The 15,209-nt window shown below is 50.9% G+C and overlaps 1 protein-coding gene across 5 annotated transcripts in view; it reads left to right on the plus strand.

The window, feature by feature from the left end:
- Ddr (discoidin domain-containing receptor 2) overlaps positions 1-15,209 on the plus strand; it is a 608,941-nt gene that overhangs the window by 108,286 nt on the left and 485,446 nt on the right. For all 5 annotated transcript variants that reach the window (XM_089582433.1, XM_089582432.1, XM_089582436.1 and 2 more), the window contains exon 2: positions 11,198-11,243. The gene's annotated coding sequence lies outside the window, so the exon portion shown is untranslated. The remainder of the gene's footprint in view (positions 1-11,197; positions 11,244-15,209) is intronic.

Below are 15,209 nucleotides of genomic sequence, written 5' to 3' on the forward strand. Positions count from 1 at the left end.
TGCATGTTCTTCTGAACTGAGGATGCTCTCGAAAATACGCTCGAAGGCTAAGCTCGTGTGAATTCTGGAGGTCCTTCGTTTCGCTGTTCAAGAACTGGGCTTGAGCTTATCTATCATCATGTGTTATAAAATCGCAAAAGCCAAGGTGTCTTCGGTGCTTCTGAGTTTCGGGCTCCTGAATTATGACCGCATAGGAGCTAAGCGAGTGAAAAACAATCGGGACGGCCATTAGGCTCCCCAGCAACATTGTATGACAGTGAGACACTACACAGTGCTTTGTGCTGTCTCCCTGTTGACCGTGTTCGTTGTCGCGCTGTGAGAATGCAAGCGTTGTGAAACTAGTGCGCCACGTATCTGGAAGTGGTTTCTGGTTGGGCCGCGATCTCGGAGACGGCAAGCGCGTTTCCAGTTTAACAACACATTAGCATCCACGCAGCACCCTACAACGAGGTCACCTAGCACCCTCTCCTGTCCACATTACAGACCGCCACAGAGCAGCTTCTGACCCTCGGGCGTCGCGTAATACATTTAGGAAGAAGATAACGTGAAGCTGGTGTGACTGCAAAGCTGGCCGAAGAAGACAGGCATACTAGATTTAATACAGGCGGATGACAAAAGAGCGTATAGTATATGTAGATCTAAACCAGCTTCTTAAACGGCTGAATTCGCGTTGTGAAAGGAAGCGCAACATTTTAACAAATCAGTACGCGCAGTATCAGGCGCAGTTAATGCCGCTCGTGCCGATCATTTCACCTGAGAGGATCAAGGAAGGAGGCGAGGAGAGCGTGTTTTTTTATCTGTCACCGCAGCGTCGTGAGATTCATCAACGGTTTAGAAAGTTGAGGCTCGATGTAAACAGCTCAGTCTAAACTGTTTGCTCGATGTGGAAAAAAAAAAAAGGTGACGAGAAATAGACTTTCCAATCTCTCGCCTGTCTCTTTGGACGTGTTCCTCAACGGCGTCTGAGCCGTGAGACACGCTGTTTAGTTTGCCGTCAAGCGGGAAAACAAAGCCGGAAAAAAATAATACATCTCTTTCGCCTGGAAACACATAAAAAAGAAAGCGGAGAGGAGGGGTATAGTTTAGAGAGGTGCCCCATGCTTTCTTGTTCAAAACAGAAGCAGAGTTATGTCCAAGTTGCTGAGGCGTATACGCGGCACGGGCAGGAGAGGTCTACTATAGAGGCGACACGTATACGGCAGCACCGACAGGACGCCGCGCAATAAACGCATAGCGTCTTGGATGGGAAGAGGGTGGGTGGGAGGGGGGCATGCCACTCGTGTATCCGTCGGGAACACAATAACGCGACAGACAAAAAGGGCGAAAGATGTCAGAACTGCATGTACGAGTCGATATTACGTGTCCTTTCTCACGCGGACTTTCAGAACAGCGGCGGCGGCGGGGACCAGACGAGAAGCACACCTATATATACGGTCCCGCCCGAACGGCGTGGTGCCGCCGCGAAATGAACCCTTCGGAAATGTCACGCCCGCTTGAAATCGATACGGGCCGGCCGAGTTATTGATCTAGCGGGGCCGGCTGCGGCCATCGGGCGCTCTATCAAAATCTCCGTGTGTTACCGGGTCGTGCACCCCACCGAAAGCATGCATGCGAGCGCACTTGTGCGTCTGTGCGTGCGGCGGACGCGAGTGGCGCGCATACGTTCGCGCACTATGCGCCCATGCGGTACGCCACGGCGCCGGCCGCAGCGTGCGTCGCTCGCTCCTTGGCCGCCGGCACGTACTGGACGGGCGGACCACGTCGCGCGTGACCGGCCGCGCAGGTGGTCGTCCGTGTGACGACGCTGATGCTTCTGCTGTGCGCGGAGTCCAGAGAAAGGGGTCATCGGAGCATCTCGATCTTTCTTTGCTCAAGACGGATCGTTGCGGCGCTCATTTGGCGGTGATCTACGCTTGCCGCGCACTGAAGCGCGCCGTTCTCTTCTTTTTTTCATTCTTGTTTTTTCCTGCAGTGGGGCGAAGTTGCGAGGCATTCGTCTTGCGCACATTTCAAATCGGCCATCACGATGTGAGGCAAGAGGTGCCATATTTATTGTGGTCGCGTATTGAGAGCCCAAGGCATATTAACGTCCTCCTTCATGGCAGTGCGAAGGCAACTATGCTATATTTCACACGAGTACAGAGTACGGATTACCTTGAGCATGGCTAGACAAACGCCTATTGGCTTTCTAGCAGCACCTATTGTTTATTAATTGGTCAACACTTGAATGATTCAAGTGCATGCTCACTATACGCTCGTGGATGTACTTTACAATTCTTATTCTTTCCTACGCTGTCCATCATTCCTGGAATTTTCCGGAGTGTCCGCAGAATTCGGAGTCTCGAATTCTGCATGCCACACGTGGTCTACCGTTCCTTTTTGTTACGAAATCTAGAGACGTGTTTTCAAAACGATAGTTTTCTCCGATTTATTCCTTTTCCCCACTATCATTGGTATATTCTGCCTTTCACATCAGTTCTACTAGACGCGAACAATGCAAGTAACCGGGTCTGCTCTTAAAGTTGGCTCAGACCAAAGGAGCGAATGAGAAATAGTAAGAGGAAAATTGACTAGAAAATATAGCCACTTGTGACATTTATGTTCGTACAAGCTGCAGTTTTATTTTCATTAGCATGGATATGCAAGCAGGTTGGTGCCCGTCAGCGCTTCGAACAGCGCAGCACAGGAAACACAGACACAAACACAACTACAACACATACAAAATGCACCACACAGCACGTCTAAATACTGCACTTCAGGTTCTATTTTGTATGAGCTCCAGTTTTCTCAAGCAGGAATAAGTGCTCCAGGGTCGTTATATACGCATGTTTGCACTGGTTAACAAACTTCTAGCGTTCCAGTCGTTGTTCATATTCTGCTTCATCAGCATAACTGCAGACGGCAATGTTCTTTGTCGCAACACTAACCCAGTTCTGTGCATTTCTGTGCGGTTCTGTGCATTCTGTGCAAAGGCTGACTTTACGTGCTTGAAAACGCAAATATCGCTGTATCGCTATAGGGGCGTTTGCTAGGCCACCAACAGAGCGTAAGTAGTCCCTCCCCTCTCCTGGAAAAATTATAGTGTGCGCACATACGTATCCCATCTTGTTCGACTCCTCTGTCAGCCAGTGCGTCAAGCTTTAATGTGGACAATAAATCACGCGTGAGTGCTGCTTGTGTCTACATACCGACGTCATCTACGTACCCATTCATGCCCTCGTTCTCATTGTTAGTAAGTTTCCCACAATAAAATATCAGTTTCTGAACGGACAACTGTAAAGAGAAGAGGAAATGTATCATGCCGCCTTCAAGGGCTTCTAAAACAATGGAGCAGCAGGACGCCTATTGTAACCGCGTTTGTCACGTCTGTCAAAAGAACTTCATACCAAGCTGCACGACCTGTCTAGCTCGGCCGACAGCAGTGCGACCGAAGCCAGCAACACGCGCGAAGAAAGGAGTCCGGCGGGGTCTTAGGTGTCGCTGTCACGGAGTGCGCCCGCCGCCGTGATATACCCGGGTGCCGTGTGGCCAAAATAAGCTCTCAGCCAGATCAAGTTAAAAGCGAAGTTAGCCAAGCGGGATGAACAGTCGAAAAGCGCTTTATATCGGAGTTTATATTTATGTGGTGACTCTGTCGCTCCAGACTTTTGCCTCGGCTAACATTTTTGCTCTTAAGAGCGCACCTCTGTTGGTGCGCGAGTAATCGTGGGCGTACGCAACGTGGACAAAAAGGAAGCCAGGCCGAAAAGAAAACGAGACGGAGAAAGTCAAAGCGAGACGCAGAGATACACAAAACGCCCAAAGCTGTGGAGGCGCGCGCACGAAATCGCTGGCGAGCAGCAGAGCGCGGCTCCCGCGTCGTTCCGGCACCGGGAGTTCATAATAAGACAGGTTCTCGCACCGCTTCCCTTATTTTGATTGCCAAGGCGTCGCGCTTCTCGAGGGCGGCCCTGGGAGGTGGCGGCGCCCTTAATGGAATCTCTTTTTCATAAAAGTGCGCCGCGAGGCGCGCGAGAGATCGGCGAAAAGGGCGACTCGCGGCCGGACGTGAATGAGTGGCTTTTGTGAAAACTTTGCGGAGAGCGAGTGAGAGAAAAAAAAAGCAAGGGATGAGATGGGGAGTGTAAAAAAGAATAATAGGAGCTGCGAGAAAGCAGAGCGGCGGCATACGCTGTGAAGGAGCGGGCGGCTCGGCGTGCACGGACGCCGCTTGGTTGCGGAGGAGATCCATTAGCTCGTAATAGAGACACGTCACTCAACTATCGGAGCAAAACAAGAAAGGAAACGGAGAAGAGTGCGAACGCGTCTGAGGCAGCCGGGGGAGCTTTCGGAAGGTGGAAGTGGCGGAAGGGGGCGGGGGGGAGGCATTCCGTGCGCGGCACAGTTTCCGCCCAAGAAAGGAACAGGCCGCGTACGCGTCCTTTCCTAGGAGTGACACCGCGTCAATAAACGCACGAACGCACGCCAAGGAAATGTGCTGCTGCTGCTACCGACGCCGTACGAGCGGGGCCGAACGGCGAAGGCTTCGGCCGACGCTCAAGACCCCGGACGAAAAACTGCGCGAACAAAGAAATCGCCCCGCCTCGGGGTAAGGGCAGGGAGGAATGAAGAAACGGCCGCTGGCGGGGGGCCTCGGAACGCCCCGTGTTACCCTGGAAACCGCAGAAACACGCCGCCGCCGGGCAGTTCATTGCTGCCGCCAGCTGTTACGCGAGCGGCTGGCTCAAGACCACTGAAAGGGAAGATTTGCGCTCTGATTGCTTTCTTTTTTTTTTTTTTGCTTGCCCGTATTTTTTGTACGCGATAGGTTGATGCGAGTGTTTCGTTCCCGAGCGTGCGCGGGACTCTTCTGGGCTCAAGAAAAGTGTCCAAGTTATAATGAAGACAGTCCGTTCAGATCACATTCAAAAGGGAAAGTAGTCGCTACGGTATATTTGAACGTAGCTCCGGCTTGCATATTACCAATTTGATTATGTCCTTTCGCATAAGCAAGAATTGAATAAGCTGCCAGTTGTACTAAAATAGTCCGGCGCGCTAAGGGCGCATTGTCAGCATTGAACACTTCTTTTTGGAATCGGCGTGTTGAAAATCAGTTCGACTGCATTCAGCAATAAGCCATTCCGTGTACCGTACATTTTAAAATCAACTTTACTCTTCACTATTTTTCTGTCAATTAACTTTTTATCTTCATTCGATAATTTGACATGTAGGAGCATCAGCATTTTTGCGTGTCTGTGTGTTCTGAAACAAAGCGTTTTGATATATAGAGTTTTTAAAAAAGTGCTTCCGCGTTCGGAGGCATTTTCACTGTCCTTACCGTTGCCGGCCACCAAAGAAGCCCGCAGGTATACGAACACTCCTTTTTTGCTTGTAGGCTGAGGCTAGGTTATAAAAAGGGCACAAAAACCAGTCCCACGAGGCGGCCGCTCCTCCTTGGTTTGATTATCAGAATCGGAAAAGCCACACTGCAGGCGCATTCGTTAAAAACTTGCTGCTGTGTTTGCCTCAAAGGATTGGCCCATTCGCCTAGATAAAAATCTGACAGTTGATTGTGGTTCGCTGCGTTATGACTACGGAACGCGTACGAGCCTAGAAGCACCACTTTTTTCGTTCTAAAGTGTCTTTTATTCGCAAATGTGACAAATTTTCCTTTTCGGACAAAATTACTGATAGCAGCGTTTATTTGGAGTAAATAAAGTATTTATTAAATAATTCTTTCTTCATACCAGATAAGCAAAACAAAAACAAACAGCGGGCTTCTCTTGCCCATGGCAAGATTAATCAACTTCGAACAGTTTATAAGCTGACTGCAAAGGCACCATTTCGATCATTTCCGCAATTTTGTGCTCGTCCGCGAGAAGCACACATTAGGGCCGGGGACAAACTCCATGTAAGCGCCTCCATCAGCCAGCTGTGGGACTCTGTAAACAAAGCGGCTGGCGCGAGTAATGTCTCTTCGCATTATTACCTGTGAGTCAGCAGTAACACATACGGCCTCCGTCAGCTGCCGGAGGACGGGCCACCCGGAAACGTCGAACAAACACACGGCACAATATACCGCTCTGGTCCAAGCGAGGACCTGCGCACTGGCCGTGTATAAACAGCGACCTGTGTGCGATAATAGCGTGATACGCCAGCCAACCCATTCGTTGCCGCTGTGCACGGCGATGGGACACACAGGCGGTAGTCGGGTGTCACCTCAGTGTGAGCTCGGAACGCGCCAAAACAGCGCCATTATTGTGCGAAGCGCAAAACCGTTCTTTCATCGAAGCCACAGGCCACCGCTAGCTGCCCCATCTTCTGCGCGTCCTACGTCTCGCTACGTCTACTGCGGATCACTCTGCATCATCAGAACCGTACAGCAATGTACAAGCTGGAGTGCGTCAACTAATCGGAACTGTAATGGGTAGAATCCTGTTCGCGAATGAGAATTAAGCTTTCGTTGGCGCCTGTAGTGATAGCCTGCGATACGACAACCATGACACCGACTAGCCAGGAGGAGTTCTTGCTTTCAATCAGCTTTGATAATTCCACCCCTGATATCGTGAACTATTTTCTCTATACGTTTCTTAAAACCGAGAGACAAAAAAAAAAAAGAACTCCTTTCCTGTCGCGCTGGTAATACGGGACGCCTTGTGAGCTTAAAGCAGCCGTGCTTAAAACGCATGGTCAGTTCCCTCAACAGACTATCCCTTCAACGGCCACCTTTAGGTTTCTATCTATTGGGCCTAATTTAGAAGTTGGAAAACGCAGCTGGCCGCCCAATATGCATATTATTCGAATGTCGAATTTGAAGGTCGTTTGTCAAAGACTCGCAAGGGGGTAACTGAGTCCAACCTTTTTAGCCAGACTTCAGGTATTGTTTTCCGTTCTGAACGCATGATGTACCGTATACTTCAAGGGCTGAGGGTGAGCGCTTAACGTATTTAAAATGACTTAGCTTATCCGTCTCTGAAAAAGCAAAAAACAGTACCTACGTCTCAATTAACGTGCTCGTCTACCCCAGCTACACGTTGAATTGCGAAATAATGTCTTGACAATACAAAAGTCTTATGTGCTACCGTTAGTTTGAAAAATATTTATTGGCCGCTGCTTCCGCAATCCTGTTGCGAACACCGCTACGAAAGGGCCTCACCATGGCATGTGTGAAGAGTGACGTGCTTTTTATTACTATTGTTATTAATTTAGCCTGCCCCTTTTCGCAGACGGGATCAAAATCGCAAAGAACTGACCACATATTACACAAGACAGCGCAGGTAGAGCATTCGACAAGCAATGCAATTCACAACGCATCAACAATGCAACGAATGCATCTGGTTCGCGAGGAAAGGAAAAGAGCGAAAATTGCCACACTATCGGTGGACGCCAGAACCGCGTGCTGTGAGGGAAAGAATTAAGGAGAGAGTGAAATAAGGAAGAGAGAAAGAGCGGCCGTGGAGGAAGGCTGTGTAATAGTTTCAGGCGCCTGTGGTTAGAAATGTTAACAAGGAATGTTAGAAGATCTTGACCGTTCTGACCGTCCCTACGGACATGTGCTTTGTTTGAGCGGCGCTAAGTGTGTAATGACCGGCACAGATACGACCAGTTACGCTCAATGACCTCAAAGATCTTCTCTTGCTTCCTCCGTACCGAGCTCGTGCGTGTGCAAGGCACTTTTATTTACTTTTTCTTTTACACTTTCTTGCTTGCTCGTGCGAAGTTAGCAACCACTGACAACGCCCAGAACTTTTACAGCGATTTAGAGAATAAAACCCACTCACCCGGTTCTCTCTCTCTCTCCCCATTCCCTTCCCTGGGCCGGCGTGGTGGTTGCAGCATTGTGCGAGCTGCACATAACCGGGGCCGCGTCACGCGTCCACGTGGGCTGCTGTTGTCCGCGCGTCGGTCGCCGATAGCGGCCCGCTGATCACACCCCCGAGGCACGCCGGCGGGGACTGCGGTCGCGCGTGCTTCCCCGAAGGACGCCGCCGCCGTCGTCGCCTCGCGTGCTTCGGTCATAAAAGCGGCGGCCCGCCCTTCCCCGCCAAAGCTGGCTTCCCCGCCCGGCGAGGAAGATAGAGGGGATGCGGCTCCGCGCGGACGCTGTGTGCCGTGGACTGTGCGCTGTGTGGACTGTGCGCGTATGCGCCGTCCTGAACATCCTCACGTGAAACGGAGGCGATTATAAAGCTCGTATTTCGCAGCCAATCGCCCTCTCTAAATGGGAGACTGAGAAACGAGGAACCACATCGGCTGAACAAAGTCCGCGAAGCGTGTCATGACCTGCTGCTTGACGATGTTTGTCAGCGGAGTGGGCTGCCGGACGCATCAGTGTGTCCGAATTGAAATAAGTTGAACCTCGTTATAATGAAGATGGAGGGGCCCGGCAATTACTTCGTTATAGCCCGTGTTGACCGAGCTTCCAAGGGGAATCGCCATTCCTTCGTTATATTCATTATTTCGTTATAAACCGTTTTGTCATAACGAGGTTCGAGTGTATTCTTTCGTTAGCGGCTTGCTGACAATTAGAACGCTCTATCGGCATAAAAATTGGCTGGTTTGGCCAAAAGAGTAGATTTTGGTGCCACTAACCAAACTCTGTGATGAATCAAATAGTTCCGTTAGTATTTTTGAGACAACGCGCGTGAAAACTGCTAAATTTCTGCGCATTTTCGCAGTTTTCCCGCTGAAAACTGGACATCGAGGCTATTTTGCGGTCCCAGTCTGCCGTAAACTTACAACTTTTGTCCCTGACTGGACGTTCGAACGTATTGTCGACGCGCTACATTCAGCCTGAACGAACTGTGTGACACTTTCTCGCTGCAACATCAATAAACGTGGTACGTGCATTGCTGTCCGCCTGATGTAGCGAAGAGGGAACATCAATGACTGGCACAACGTCCAGTCATTGATTCGACGTCATTGAGTCGACGTGTGACTGTAATTACGCCTTCCATGAGTTTGCAGTGGTCGAAGGGCCGCCGCGGTGGCCCAGTGGTTATGGCGCTCGGCTGCTGACCCGAAAGACGAGGGTTCGATCTCTGCCGCGGCGGTCGAATTTCCATGGAGGAGAAATTCTAGAGGCCTGTGTACTGTGCGATGTCAATGCGCGTCAAAGAACCGCAGGTGGTCGAAATTTCCGGAGCCCTTCACTACGGCGTCCCTCATAGTCTGAGTCGTTTTGGGACGTTAACCTCCAATAAACTAAGCGTTGGTAGAAGGTTTATTCTAATCAGGCTTAGTCCACACTCAATTCATCTCTCTGAAATCGCACCAAGCATGTCATCGTCAGGCAACGACACACTCGAAGTTACTATAGCTTACGAGATTGTCCACTATAATCTGTAATGAAGATATTTTCCTTTTTTTGCATAATGCATTTTATTCATTTCTGCATTTTACGTCCAAGGTGGGTGCGCCTCGAAAAGTGTTCCTCGATTATTTTTTGCTAATTGCAACTAAAGAGGCGTTTTATGCCCAACACTCAAATATGTCTGCCTCTAAGGAATTTTTATACGGAAGTTGTTCTGAAATAAGATCGTCACCGCAAGTGCATGTTCCAGTGGCCGATTATTGTTGTCAGTGGTTGACACGGGTTGCACATCCCTGTCATCACCAGACTTGCTCTGATTATTACTCTACTAAGGTTGAATTTTTTTTTACATTTCCTGGATGATTTCACGTTTCATTCTTTGCGAAGCTGTGCAATCAGGCGAAGATGATGAATTTTATGGTGCAAGGGCATCTGTGACCAAAGCGCGCCATGACACAACGTGTTTTCGTCTACTCAATGTGTGGTCGCAGACCCATATCCCAAGCATTTCACCCCAAAGAGACCGAGCACCAGGGCAGGGGAAAGCTTGTGCCCATTGTATCACCGGTGGGTACCCGGCTGCACAGGGTATCGAACCCGGCATCCCCCGCATACGAGGTGGATGTTCAAACCACTAGGCCACCGCTGTGGTGTTGTACAAGCTCGTAAAGGAGTCAACTCCTTAAAGAGAATTCTGCTTTGCCATAGTGGGTGACTTATTATATAGGTAATCACCATTTTTACTCGGTCAGCACAGATTTAAAATAACATTGCCCGAATGCAAATTACCATGACTACGTCACGTGTATTGCGTGCCGCACCGGGTTTTAGCAACGGTAAAAAAATTCGCTGCATCAATATCCATTGCCTCATTTGCACACTCAAGCAGGCCTCTTAATGCACGCTAGAGATATGTCCAGGCGCGGCAAGTTAATACAGCTAGCACAAGGCTCCCACCACTGTCGTGATTTCAACGGTTCACCTCCGGTGTCCTCAAGGGGCTTACTTTGGAGTTGCAGCCTTCTTCCTCCATGCATATGCAAGACTGAGACCCCACTGAGTTAACTGTATGGTGCCCGTGGTCCGGCTCTCTAACTCCACACCTGCCTCCCTCCGGCGCCAAGCGTTATAATGGCGGTAGTCCTGTATATGCGGGTATACTATACAGCGGGACCAGGGGCATGGCGCGCCGTGACGGATGGTTGGCGCAGGCGAAGCTTTTAGTGCGGCGGCTGCCAGAGTCGGGTAAAGGACGACGCCTCCAGCGCCGCACTGGTGCGGCCCCGCAAAGAGCGGGCAAACAATGGGCGAGAACGCCGGGCTGTTGACTCGGGACGCCACAATTTATATCCCACCAGGCTTCCCTGCGTGCGCCGGCGAGACCCGCGGGCAAACAAAAAGGGGAATGAGCCGTCCTCCCGCGGCTACCCTTTGCCTCCAGTCGGCGGGCGCCGTGTGCCTCAGACAGATAGGTGCGCGCCTCTGAGGCAGCGGTGGTACGGCGGGTGAAGGGCCCCACTTGGGCACATAGGAGGGAGGAGGAAGCGCTGATAGGAGGGGAAGGGAAGTGGCGACAAAAGGGCGTTTTATAATCTATCTTTTTCTTGTCTTTTTCAAGCGAGTAATTGCTTTTTTGAAGTGGGTGGCAAGCACGGCGGACCTCCCAACCAAAGTGAATGGCTAGTTCGTCACTTTAAAGTTGCGGCACCTTTAGCGGCTGGTCCTCGTCAGAACTCGCGCACACGAGGATTGCTACTCTAGAAGTGAATAGCTTGTTGGTTGCTCCAGAGTGATCTTATTAGGTCAATAAAACAAAAGGAACATATACAACGAGTTGAGAGAAGCGCACTGAATGTTGCCTTCTGTGAAGCAATACTGAACCAACGTGTTCCATTTTCTTTGCAGGTCGTCAGCTGTTCTGCAAGCGGGGCTGTCTCACGGAAACACATAGGTAAGCTGTTGTTCACACTTCACAGCGTTATCTTGACGCGGGAGGCACACTTCTAATGGGCTCTAGCGCATTCTGCCGTTCGCTGATGGCACGTAAACCACTGAGCTCTTGATCAACGCGTCGTGTTGCAGAGCTGCAGACATAATTCGCGTGGGAGCTCCGGAGATCCCACGCCGAGAAAATAGATGCAAATGAACAGCGACCGGAGGCTGTAAATTAGCCCAGAGCTTTTCACTTTACTCTCTCCGTCATGGTTCGAGCTCTTGTACGCAAAGCCTCGTTAGCGTTAAATCGTGTGAGAGGTTATGCAGCACCACTACGCAGTTTTTGGAATCCTGATGTCACTTACACTGTCCCGCTGGTCTTAGTATATTTAGGTATTCCCCGACTTTGTTTGTTTGTTTGTTTGTTTGTTTGTTTGTTCGTTTTCTTGGAACAGCTGGCGCAGCGGGCAGGCGAACCTGCCCGTGAATTAAAACGCTGGATCCGCCCACGCCTACGTATATCTACCAGCTCGGCATAAATCAAGCTACCGGTGTTCAGTTCTTGTCTGTGGTCTTCATTTTTTATCTTGTCATGTTTGATCTACTCGGTGTCTCAACTGATAGTTATCACGATTTTAAAAGAGACGGAGCGTCTTACGTAAGTAAACCAAACTAAATGCTGCTGGGAATCACTTCGTGTAGTCTGCAGTATTTTTTTTGTGCATTGCCTGGTTAGTTTAATAAGTAGGACAAATTATAACTAACCTTAGGACTTTTGGATTCAAAAACAAGGTGGCATTGTGAAAGTTGCAGACCTTGAAAAACAACCGGCTGGAGTGTTTAGAGCAACGTACGTTTTACGTGGCGGTTTTCGCCGACTTTAAAGAAAAGCTCGCTAACACACTACGGAGCAGCGCCGCTTTTTAGCGTTCTCAGGCGCGGTCTCAAAGAAATGACAGGATTTTAATGCCGTTAAGCCTAGCATGACGTGCGAAAGCACTTGGTTTCGAACTAGCTTGACTATTGCCTTGACACTGCCTTAACCACCACACCCCCAAGACAATTTCTTTTAAACTTTCGTACCACGTGACCTCTGCTTATCCACACCGTATTCAAGCCATTTCATCTAAAAGGTCAAAGGTCAAGGGTTAGAGGTCGACGGTCAAAGGTCGAGGCTTCAAAGACCCATCGGCTTTTTCAGGATTGCCAGTGAAATAGTGCTTTCGCACTAAAAAGTAAATTATTTGATTCCGGGAGCGCTGCCCCAGACGAGTCCTGGCCTCTGTTGTGGCCACGAGGTATGCGCCAGCAACTACTCACGTGTCACGGACAGCGATAATGCACCTCTTTTGAAGGCAGTAATTTGCGCACGGGAACTTCCAGAACATGTCGTATTCGAGCAATAATTTTTCAGTGGAATATGCGCAGGCCATAGTTTTTTTATAGTCTTTCGCGCTCCGTAGGTATTTGAAAAAGAGGAACAAATCTGCAATAGCAATGACATGTTCTGTCATTCATCAGCAGTCGGGACAACACTTTTGAGAAGAGGAATTATCTTTAACAGTGAGTTTGAAAGCGCTGAAATGGCGACATTGTCACGTGGTGCAGCTCTTTAAGGTGTTCTACACTTTTTCTTCAACGCAAGATGTTCAGAATTTAGCGAATTAGTCTTAAATCATCAATTAGACACAAAAAAAAAACACTGAGGACTACACCAAGCTACTGCCAACATCACTCAGTTGGCCTCACGCGTAGGAAGCTCCCTGTTTTTTGACATTTTTATTAACTTTTATCTGGGACGCCCTTTATATGCTCGCGAAGATTGTAGTGCGCATAAAGGTACTCACAGGTATTGCATGCCCTTCATACTGTTGGGTCGTTTTATTATCATTATAATAATTATTACAACTGCTCTAATGTAGAAGTCATAATAGAATAGTAGGAGCAGTAGCAGCGGCATGTGCTAAAGCCTCCTTGGCAAGAGCGAAGGAAAGAGCGAGCCGTAGCGCGCTCCACTGCAAACAGCGAAGCAGAACGCGTGGGTGACATCACAAGGTGTCACCGCTCCACCCCGCCGTCGCCGTCTTCCCGTGCACCTCGGCAGGGGCGCCGGCGGTAAGCCGGCAGGGGCGCAGGCGCCTCGGCGGCATTCGCGGTGCCTGCGCCTTCATTCCGCGCGGATTTCCCGGGCGAAAGACAAATCGCGGCCAATCTCGCGCCGCTTCAATCGCGCGCCCCCCGCCCCGTTTCTCGCGCGCCACCGCCGCCGCCGGATCCTCGGCTCAGCGCCAGACGCGCAGGCGGCGGTACGGCATCCGTCCCGAGGCTGCCGCGTGCCGAGATAGCGGAGCCCAGAAGGCCGCCCTTCTTCCTGCGAAGGCAGACCTCCTGCCGAGCGAACGGCAGAAAGGGGCCCCCGCAAGCATCGCCATACTCGCTCTCAGCGCGCTGAAACAGGGCAAACTGCCTCCGGTTGGCGTGAACTGCCCCGTGTGTTCACGAAGGAGACCACGCGAGTCACGATGTTTTCGTGAAAAGATAGAAAGTCGCGCCGGCGAAGCGAACAGCGGCAGGGGCAAACGCGCGAGCAGCGAAAAGAGATGCGTCGCTTTTCGCGCTCCATTTTTCACCTTACCGCTGTATCGTTGACTTCCCCTTCCTTTCCCGCAGTCTTTCTCAACAAGCTCTACCGGTCACCTTCCGTCTCTTGCGTTTGTTCTGGGGCGGCGTGCGGTGCGCAGCTGTACGTGCGTAGCACTCACTCGCGTAGCGCACGCAGCAGTGGCTCCTCGGGCCTCCTTTGTCTGCTTGGAAAAAAAAAAAGCAAAAAAAAAATGCGCATCAGAAAAAGCGCTAGCACGACGCCGGATTGCGGAAAGGCCGGCCACGGTCTGAGATAGCAGGTGCAGAGAAATAGAGCATCGACCAACGCCGCAGGAGAAATCAGAAAAGACGTGCGAAGGAAGAAGGCTCGAGCGGGCCACAGTGTCTCCCTCTCCGCCGAGCGTGTGTCCCATTGTATCTGGGCCTCCATTCATCTCGCCGAGGCTCCCGATATCCCTCGTCCCGACACTTCGATCTAGCCTTCGCGAGTTTCGAATATTCGGGGCTCAAACCCCGGCTCTGATCCCCCGCTGGTTTTCGCTCGGAGCTCGCGCCCTTCTACCTTGACGCCGCACCGTGGCGTTTCGGCTCCCCCCACTTCTTTTAGTATTTCTTTCTCGCTCTCTTTCTTTTCTACTACTCGTGGCCTCTCCATTACTTTTTTTGTTCTTGTTTCCTTGCCCGTACGCTGGTTGCGCGGAAGCTCGTGGCGTGCCTTCCCGTATTTCCCCCATCTGGCCCCCGAACAGCTCCCTGACGTGTTCGCCTTGTTTTCTCTTCCCACGCTACCTACAGCCGCTCCAGCACCGCCAGTTGTAGAAAAGAAGGCGGGGGGGGGGGGGGGGGGGCAGCACCACGTGCTTCTGCTTTGGGGATTTCCCTCCCCACGCGTCGTACGAGCGCCTCCTCGCTTTTTCTGCCAGCGCTGTGGCGCCGTCTTTGTTCGTCCCGCAACGAGCGAGAACGCCGTGCAGTCCAGCAGCCCAGGGACGGTGCTCATCTCCTCCCTCCCTCCCAAGCGCACTCCGCCTCCGCCCTCCCTAATGGTCCATCGAGCGCAGCAGACGCTCCCACAGACGGGCCCTCCGAAAGAGTGTTGACCTTTTTCTTTCCTGTTTTCGCTACATCTGTGGTGCCGCAGCACATTGTCATCTCGTCCTCCCCAGGTTTTCCCGCTTGACCCGGTTTACCAGCTGAGCTAGGGCTTTTATGGTTTTTATTATTATTTTGCGTCAGTAGACGACCGGCGCAAGTTGCATGGCCGGCTTCACGGGTTGGAAATGCAAGTGTTTTCATATAAACTGCGAAAGTTGAAGGTTATGGCTATGCTTCTAGACGGGCCTTTAAGAAATCCATTAAATCCGTGCCACAGGCCATC

This window comes from Amblyomma mixtum, chromosome 3 (assembly GCF_055824585.1).
Source record: "Amblyomma mixtum isolate Tamu chromosome 3, ASM5582458v1, whole genome shotgun sequence".
In the NCBI taxonomy this organism is placed as follows: domain Eukaryota; kingdom Metazoa; phylum Arthropoda; class Arachnida; order Ixodida; family Ixodidae; genus Amblyomma; species Amblyomma mixtum.